At 34.9% G+C, this 9963-nt stretch overlaps 1 pseudogene; it reads left to right on the top strand.

The window, feature by feature from the left end:
- Window positions 1–9178: 9178 nt before the first annotated feature.
- LOC123813081 lies at window positions 9179–9667 on the top strand (annotated as a pseudogene).
- Window positions 9668–9963: the final 296 nt, after the last annotated feature.

The raw sequence follows: 9963 nt of genomic DNA, 5'->3' as shown, positions 1-9963 counted from the left end.
TAAAAAAAGTTAAGCTGTTGGCATCCAAGAAACTTTTGGCGACTTCACTTTGAGAAAAACATCAAGGCATCTAGGCCTTAATAACAAGGGAAACTGGAGAGAACTGCCGATAACTCTTTCCCTCCAGTGCATGGCTCTGCCTTGCTGGACACAGCAGCGCATTCTGTCACTATTCTCATTCTCACGGTGGGAAACGGCTGTAAGCAGCTCAAGACTTTGAAGGCCTCTCAATTTTTATCTCCGGGTTATGGGAATTTTTTGACAAAGGACACTTAGCTCAGCTTAGGTTAGGCATCTACCACTTTACATGGTCCATGCAGGAAAGTACCTGTGAAGACTGTAATACTCTTGGCAGGAAATTTTGTAGTGATTATTGGAATGCATTAGTAGGTTTGAAAATTATAAACTGATTTGAAGTTATGGTTAAATTGTGTTTGGCGAATACCGTATTTTTTGGACTATAAGACACACTCCCCAATTTGGGAGGAAAATGGGAGTGTCTTATACTCCAAATGTAGCTTACCTGGCTCACTCTGGGGGGGTGGGGGGTGGCGACCTATGTTTTTAAACATTTTACTATATTTTATGCTTCAAATCTTTTTCCTATTTTCCTCCTCTAAAACCTAGGTGCATCTTATGGTCCTAAAAATACAATTATTATGAGAAAGAAGATGCAAAATGATCATTGGTTCGCTGTTAGAAAAGTGGACCTGCATTAATGTTTAAATGTCTGTAGTATGTGCTGGTATTCACTATGAAGGGATGTTTCTGAACTGTGTTTGTTTGGTTTGAAATCCAGCAGCTTTTTATGATGATAGGCAGCCATGGCCTGGCCCCATCACCGAGGCATTCAGATTCTACTTGTGGTGGGGAAAACACTCCCCACGTATAAAACTAGAAGATGGAAGGAGAAGATAGGTGGTCCTTTTAATATTCTATGTATTATTATTTTTTATTATAATAAGCAATAAAATTCAGTTTTGTTTCAATTAACTCAGAGTGAGCATTAATCGTGACTCCCATTTTACTAGTCATTCCAAGATTCCTTTACTTTCAGCAAGTTCTTTTCTGTAGCTCTCCCAGCACTGAGTCACAGTCTGGCTTTAACTTTTTGCTTAAATTGCTGATCTCACTTCCTACCTTGTCAGCTTCCTTAAATCACTAGAGGGAAGTTCCTGATTTTAAGTCAAACTTATCAGTTTTTCTTATATGGACTAAGCTTTGGTTGTCCTAAACAATCTTTGATAACCCAAGATTATACAATTTTTCTCCTAGGTTTTCTTCTAGAAACTGTATAGTTTTAGGTTTTACATTGATGTCTATGATCCATTTTGAGTTAGTTTTTAAATGGTAGTAGGTATGAATTTAAGTTAATTTTCTTGGATATGCATTTTCAAATGTTGCTCATTTGTTGAAAAATCCAAGTGCTTTTGTGTCTTTGTCAAAAACTATTTGTTTATGAGAGTGTGGGTCATTTCTGGACAGTCTGGTCTGCTCCATTGACATACTATCTACCTTAATGTCAGTGCTATACTTAGATTACCATGTCTTACATTATCACAGCTTCATAGTAAGTTCAGAAATCGGGTAGTATGAAAAAGAACAAAAATTTTGTTTCTTTTCAAGTTATTTTGACTATTTTATTTTCTCTATATTTACATATGAGTTTTATAATGGTTGTCAAATTCCAGCAAAAAATAAAAAATAAAAGGAAAATTTTGTTGAGATTTTGATATGATTATGAATTATAGATCAGTTTGAGAGAAACTGACATCTTAATGTCAAGTTTTTGCACCCCATGAATATGCATACATTTTAGTTTTCAGAGTCCAGCATTAATTTTTATGTATTTTTTTTTACCTGCAACAATTACCATTAAAGAAATATATGGTCATGAAACAAATATCAATACCCTAAGTCTTCTTCTATATTTCTTTGAAAATATATTCTATTTGGTTGAAATGCCTACTTTATTTGGGGGGTATTTCTATTATTTTAAAAGTATTTCTGTCAATATGTCTTTGTCTAATATATTAACAAATTTCTTATCCTTGATTTCTACAGCATTTCCTACAGTCCATTTCTTATGAGAATCTCAACAAATTAAATATGTATATTTAATTGATCTTTGCATCACATATTTAATGAAGTTAAATTCAAGAACCTGGCAGTTAAATAGTTTAACAACTTTTCCAGCTTCACAGCTAGTCAGTCATCAACCAGACAAGTGTAGAAGTGTGGTAACTGTGTCTTAGAGTGACAGGAACCTTGATTATATTCCAGTAAATTACCTTTGATTTTCTTCTCTATTTTTCAAGGGCCATGAAATAGGCTTTAAGCAATTTACTATACACACAAAGTCAGTAGTTTAGAAAACAACAAGATTTCCAAATATTGTATCAATATTAAAAGTATAATTGCCAACAGGCATGGAAGCCAAACACAGATGTCTTTGTAGCTCAGATCCTACGGCACTTTAGGTCTGTGTACTCTGTTTGCATCCTACACTGAAATAAATGAAGCACATCTCTCTGTGTTGCAGTTCAAGCATTATAGAGTAAACAATTTTTTCTCACTGATTCTCAGAGGCTATCACTCAAAAAGCCTATAATAATCACCATGTTACTTATCAAAGGGCAAAGGCCTAAGTTAGAGCCCTGTGGACTAGAGGGTGGTTTTGAAGGGACTGATAAAATTGTGTGATCATCCCAGATGTTTATTACAATGCTGTTTTTTTTTTTCCCTTCAAAGAAATAAGATAAACTGAAATGGATAACAACCAGTGGCTGATTAAACTAGGTACATAACATACATTTCAACTGATTTCAACAAATATTTGGAACATTTTGCATCTTCAGAAGTACAGTTTCAGGATTTACAGAGAGTTGAATATTTTAATATGCCTTAATTTCCAATGTTACGCCATTATGCATTTTGGTAAAGGTCAAGTGCTCACCAGAAAAGCTTTTTATTGTGCAGATTTTATGGTAAATGCCATTTTAGTATGCAACATCTTCTTATGATTTTTAAGACAATGTTCATTTCATCTTTAAGGTGGAAAATGACTGTTACTATGAGTTGACTAAGCTTTTTCTTGTCAAAGGTTATTGCTATTTTTACACCACCTTGGTATGCCAGTAAATGTTTTTCACTTCATTATCAGGCCCAGGCCTTTAAAATATCGCTTAATACAGGATGGAAATATTTGTCCACTTTTGGTTTGAATGTTTGTTAGCATGAATGATCGTGGGGAACCAAGCATAGTTGTGAAAAAAGGGTTTCCAGTGATGAATAACAAGATCCCTCACAACTACAAGTACATGTATCTTAATGGGTGCATTTATGGGATCACCATCAGCCACGTGGAGCATGTTCCAGTGCCTCCCATTAGCTGACTTAAGAAAATAGTTATTAAGCCAAGACTTCTCAGGCTTTCTGAGCAAGACTGAATTCTATTTAAATATGAATTCGAATTTATAAAGTATTTTAAAAATAAAAAATTCTGTTTTCAGACTTCAGCTTGTTTTGGAGTTAAGGATTGACTAATGTGGATGGCTTTTATGTTGCTTTTTACTAAGTTAGAAATAAGTGTTTTCAATATATGGCAGAAAACCTTCCTCTAAGAGATCTAAACAACCCATTATTAAAGAAACTTTTTAATGTTTATTTATTGATTTTTATTGTATTTTTCCATTTCCATTCAGCCCCCTTGGACCCCCTCTCCCCCACAATCACCAGCCTGTTTTCCATGTCCATGAGTCCTTTGTTCTTTTTGTTCCATCCCTCTACCCCTTACCCCACCCCCATAGCTGCCATCCTGCTATCTATGAGTCTAAAGAAACTTAATTTTAATAATTAGACATTGCATTTGTTTTCATGCACACTTCAGAGTTTCTCTGAAAAACTAAATTCCCACATTTTTAGTTTTCTATAAACAGTGATGGACTTGTTCTAGGCAGCTTTACTTGAATTTCTTTCTAAATTGCTTCCAGGGCAAATGACTTGAATCACTGTGTTGTTCAGGTTGATAGTATATGATGATTTAACCCTCAGAACTCCAGTGCTGTGTATTTTGGCTCCACTCCAAGTTACCATGAAATATACATAGGGCATACTTTGTCTTTGCTGAAATCATGAAAACACTGCAATTTCAGATTATGTCCTACCTGCTCCCAAATAATGAACTGCCCTATCTATTGCGTTTACTCATGAGCCTATAAAGTGTTCCCCACGGTTCCTTTAAAACTAAATTGGGAATGTGCCCTGTCAGTGAATATTCATATTAATGTGTGGATTCCTGTGCTGTTGTTACATTCATTTTAGAAGTGGATTTTCACAGGAAACTAGCAATGTTTCTATGTGAAATTTAGCTCTAATTTCATGTTGATAATTCTTCCTGCCTCTACTTTTTCTTTGAGAATGTAAAATTGAGCACACAATTACTTATTTGTACTCAGGTTAATAAGTAGAGTTTTAAGCTAATAGCTTCCAGTGTAAGTAAAGCAGTCTCTTTTGTTAGCATTTGAAGCCAAACTACCTAAAAAGTAAAACTAAAATTAACTATGTTTGGAAGCACATTTAAAAGAATCTGGCAGCTACATTTACAACTATCTAGTTTAAACCAAAGGATCTGCTTTGCTGAAGGAGATTTGCAACATAAGAATACATAAAACATCAGTAGTAAATAAGTTTAACATAAATGAGGTTTCAAAATGTTTAAATTTAATTTAAGTGACTTTTTTAGTTTACAGAACACCAAATAGTCTAACAAAATAGTTTATGATATTTTTCCAATGATTCAGTAGTGAGAATAACAGGGAATAAGAAATATTACATTTCTTACAATTCAAATTTAGAAATTTGAATTGACTAAGAAATTTGAATTGACTATATTAGCAATTTGAACAAAAGATATATATTTCTATTTTTTAAGTTTTAAGATTTTATTTGAACAAAAATCAAATTGAATTGGGCAACACTAAACTGGAAATGGTTAGAAGTGTTCCTGAGATAAGTATTTTTGATATTCTATTTTGAATTGTTTATGCATACTTAACATTTTTATAGCTCTAATACTTAGTATATTTTGGATGTTATATTTTAAAAACAATCCTAAGATCATTTTTCATACATGAATATTTGTATGTGTATGTGTGCATATAGATATATAGTATATAACATAGATATCACATATCTTTTGACTGATCATTTCAAAAAGTAACTCAAAAAACTTAATTTTTAAATATGTATTTTGATGGCTACTATAGGGCCATAAATAATAATCTATGCATTTGTATGTGTTTAGATATACATGATATACATGCTCTCTCTCAGATGGTTTTTTAAAATATATTTAGAAATATATGAAACTGATTTAAATTTGCTTCTAAGGAGCATCATATTTTAAAAAATAATGTAACATAAACTATCATTTAATATAGAGCGTATATATTAAGTCCAATTTTCAAATGAGACACAATAAGTTGATGTGGTTTGCTTATGATCTCTTATTCAATAACAACAAAAAAGGATTCCAGAGAGAACAAAGCAGAATAAAAGAATCAAGTTTCTGTTTGGTACTGTGGTTCTCAGTTACCAAATGTCTGGCTGACCTTTTGATGCTCTAGAGTTCAGCATCTGAGTAGAGAGCTCTACTTCCTTGAGGAACAACCCGACAGACCCTAACTTTCCTTCATCTATCTGATACTTGAAACTCTGGGCTTAGTATCAACGGTAAAATTAAATTTTTCGGGCTAAGAGGAAGAGAGTCAGTCCTCACAGGCGTCCCCCCAATTAACAATAGCAGAGAGTCTTTTGTCAGCCAAGAAAGTAGCATCATTGATGCTAAAAGAGCAAAGCTTTTCTAGAAAATAAATTTACTGTTGTTAAATACAAAAAGAAAGATTTTGAAAAGAAAGAAAGAAAGCCATACAACTGTTGACTCCAGGATCATTAGCAAGAATTTCATAAATCTTCCATAATAATGATTTTTCCATAAATACTGCTAAAGGTTTTTGATTGCTGGTGCAATTTTAATAGAATAAAGTAGTAAATGTTACACTATTAGCAAGGTATTAAGATACTTGGTGGGCAGAAACTGGAAATATTGATTAAACTACTTGTTTAGAAAACTTAAAAGGAAAGAGAGAAGAAAAGCTAAGAAAGACAGGAGGTTCACGTAATGATCACCTACTAGATGTAGAAACAAAATATAAATAGAAGAAATAGTAAAATAATTAGCATCTACTTTAAAATAGAAAATATTTTGATAAGTATATACCTGTTTTTCATTGATAATCAGGACAACTATTGGAGCGGAAATATATAGTTAACAAAAATAATTTATTCAAGTTCATTTTTTGTTAGCACACAGAATAAGAACTCAAACTTCTTGGAATTTATTTCCTAGTAATTGTCGATGGCTTTTTAAGACAGCAACAGGAAAGACTATTCCTGGTAGAATCGAATTCTTGCAAGAGGACTCAAGACCAAATAATATATGCACATATATACTTCACGATAATGCATTAGATGCTATTGCTGCAAAAGAAATTTTTATGTAGACAAGAGTCTTTCCTTCTTTCTTCTTTCAGAGATTTTCCTCTCTAGGGATTTGCATCTCAGAGGCATTGAAAGGAAACTTAATTCTTTCTGTATTTTTATCTTTTCTTCTTTCCTTTTTTTTCTGCCCAACCACCAAACATTTACGTTCTGAGTAGTGGGTTAGGTGCCAGGAAACAAGAGATGAGTAAGACACAGGTCCTGCTACCAAGACATTTGATATTGAGTGGGAAAGGTAGAATAAATAAGCACAAGAGTTGTATTGAAGGTTTGGAGAGTTTTAAATAAAAATATTACCTGTAGGGAAAAGGAAAGAAGCAGTTGTGTGTAGGAGTATCTGACAAATGCTCATAGATAAAGTGGTGATTATGACGATTATGAGCTTGTCCTTGCACAGTGACCAGCATGAGGGAGTACTCCAGATAAAGGCAGCAGCACAAGCAAAGTGAATAGACTTGAAGTGATAGGTGCATGCAGGATTGTTTTAATTGTTGTATTCAGTAATATGGCTGGAATAGAAGATATGAATGTGGAAATAACAAAGAGAAAAGCACCAATGAGGTAGATGAAGGCAGTTTTGAAAAGCTTTGTCATTTTAGAAGTCTGGAGTTTGTGCTCAAGAGAGTAGAAACTCGTAGAAGGATCTCTTGTTTATTTTAGTAATATTCTTGCAGCCATGTAGCATATGGTGTGTAGCAAAACCCATATAGAAGGAAGGCAGACTCTTCAACAACCCAGGCAATGGTGAAGATCTAGACTGGAGCAGTAACTCCAGCAATAGAGATAGGGAAATGAGCACAAACATGAAGATTGTTTAAAGAACTTATGTCACCATCAACTGGATGGAAGGAAAAGGGGGTATCAAGAATAGTTTTTCTTATGTCTAACAAAGTTTATGCTGAGAAAGGGACTATAAACTAATTTGGGTAAAAGGAGTTTATTTCTTTGTATGTACATTTACTCATTCAATAAACATTTGTACAGCACCTGTACTGTGTCACCGTGCTATGGAAAGAAAATGAGCTGATCTATAGATTTGACTTTAAGATTTCACAGCGTGATGGGAGAACATGTAGGAACTACTACAGTATAATAATTTCCATAATAAGAGTATGCATGAACTTCAGACAGACACAGAAGAAAGTAAATGCTTGAGGTCAGACTGAAAAATGAATAATTTACCATGGGCTGAGGAAGCCAGACAGAAATGAATACATTTTATATCGAATATTTCAGACAAATAGGGGAACCTAGTATGTTGAAGGAAGAACAAATGATTCAGAATTACCTGGCAAAAAAAAAAAAAGGTTAGAGATGAAACTGTTCAAGTAGGAAGGGGCCAGGTTATGGAGGGCACTTTAAGCAAAATGACGTGATCAGAATTGCATTTGCAGAGAAAAGAAAAGGAATTAACATTAGTTAAGTGTGTGCTGGCTCTGTGATGAGTGCTTTAGGCACAGTGTCTCAGCCTATGCAGTGGGAAGAGCACGATTTCAAAACTAAACAAACTTGAGGTCAGATCTTAGACCTTTCTTGCTAATTTTTGGAATTGGACCAATTACTTAAAATTCTTCAAACATCTATCATCTTCATAATGTCTAACATGTAACTTTATATGGCTGTTCTAAGGAAAAAGATGTTAGCTATAAAGTGTAGTTGTATTTTTTTTACTGCTTATAAACACTATTACAGCTGAAATTGAAAGGCATGTTTGTTTCCAAAGTTGATACATATGACACAAGCCTTAATCTATCAGAATGTGGCAGCCCGTTCCACTGTTGGGCTCAGCAGTGGGTATGTAACTTATTCTGAGTCCGCCAAAGTGAAGCCTGAAAGTTATGTGGGAGATATGATCAAACAAGCCTTTTTTCCTGCTAGATTTAGAGCAGTGAGAACGTGAGCCTAGAGATCATTGTCATTTCTTACCACCATAAAGCCTGAGCCGGTCAACAAGTAAAGCGAGAGTAGAAGGGTGCCGAGTCAGAAATGTGACAGTAATTGCTGGTTCAGCGGTACCTGACAGTGGCCCTACAAACTTGTTTAGGTAAATGAGCTGAATAATTACAATCACCACAATAATACAAATAATTTTGTTTTAACCCAGCTTTCATTGACTTCTCAGTCCCCTTTATCCCAGAGTACTAACTAATGAAATTGGAATTAGCAATAGAGAAGCTCATCTTGGAATAGCAGTAATGTAGGGGTGGAGGTATTATAATCAATAAGGGAAAAAACTAAATACTACAAAGTAGAGACAGTTCATATAGATTGCTTGTTCTAGAAATTGAAGTATTATAAAAAAAGTTAGAGGGGTGAAGGTGCTAGGTTGGAGGCAAAGTTGAAGTATTGATTCTTAAAATGGGAGAGACTGGAGTCAGTGTACGGGGTAAGGGGAAGATGCCAGGTGAGAGGGGAGGCTGACACTGCTGAGCAGAAGCGGGTAATTAATAGATTAAAGTGCAGGCACAGCTGAATGTGACGATTACTTCTGTTGCCATGAAACCTCTAATAAGGCCCATTGTCTGCTCAGATGGTAAATTTGAATGAATATGTTTAATTTTTTAATTTTAAAATTTTCTTCTCCACTGGAGCCACCATCTTCCAGTAATTCACCCAAATGACTAACACAAAGGAAAAGAGGGGAGAGGCACCACTATCCATTCTCTAGGCCTTTTAGAAAACATCAAGTTTTTCCTGTGGCCATATATGTGCAAACCTTCAAGAAAGGTGATATTGTAGACATCGAAGGAACAGGCATTGTCTGAAAAGGGAAGCCCCACAAATGCTACTGTGGCAAAACTGGAAGAGTCTACAGTGTCAACCAGCATGCAATGGGCATTTTGTTGTCAACACACAAGTTAAGGGCAAGATTCTTGCCAAGAGAATTAATGCACATCCTGAGCATGTTAAGTACTCTAAGAGCCGAGACAACTTCTTGAAACGTATGAAGGAAGATGATCAGAAAAAGAAAGATGCCCCAGAGAAAGGACCCTGGGTCCAACTGAAGCACCGCCCTGCTCCACTCGGAGAAGCAGACTTTGTGAGAACCAATGGAAAGGAGCCTGAGCTGCTGAAGCCCATTCCCTATAAATTCACGGCAATATAGGTATAAAAAATAAAAGACCTCTGTGCTGTTAAAATAAAAATAACAAATGTTCTTTACCATTATGCTAAGCGAAATAAGCCAGGTGGTGAAAGACAAATACCGTATGATCTCACCTTTAACAGGAATCTAATCAACAAAACAAACAAACAAGCAAAATATAACCAAAGACGCTGAAACTAAGAACAGGCTGACAGTGACCAGAGGGGAGAGGGGAGGGAATTTCAGGGGAAGGGAGGAAGGGTTTGCAGGAACTATATAAAAGACACATGGGCAATAACAAGGAGGGGTGTAGATGG

This window comes from Phyllostomus hastatus, unplaced genomic scaffold, assembly GCF_019186645.2.
Source record: "Phyllostomus hastatus isolate PE091 unplaced genomic scaffold, TTU_PhHast_1.1 phas_scaffold_93, whole genome shotgun sequence".
In the NCBI taxonomy this organism is placed as follows: Eukaryota; Metazoa; Chordata; class Mammalia; order Chiroptera; family Phyllostomidae; genus Phyllostomus; species Phyllostomus hastatus.
Note: the sequence above shows the minus strand (reverse complement) of the source record. Positions and strands in the feature narration are given on the sequence as shown.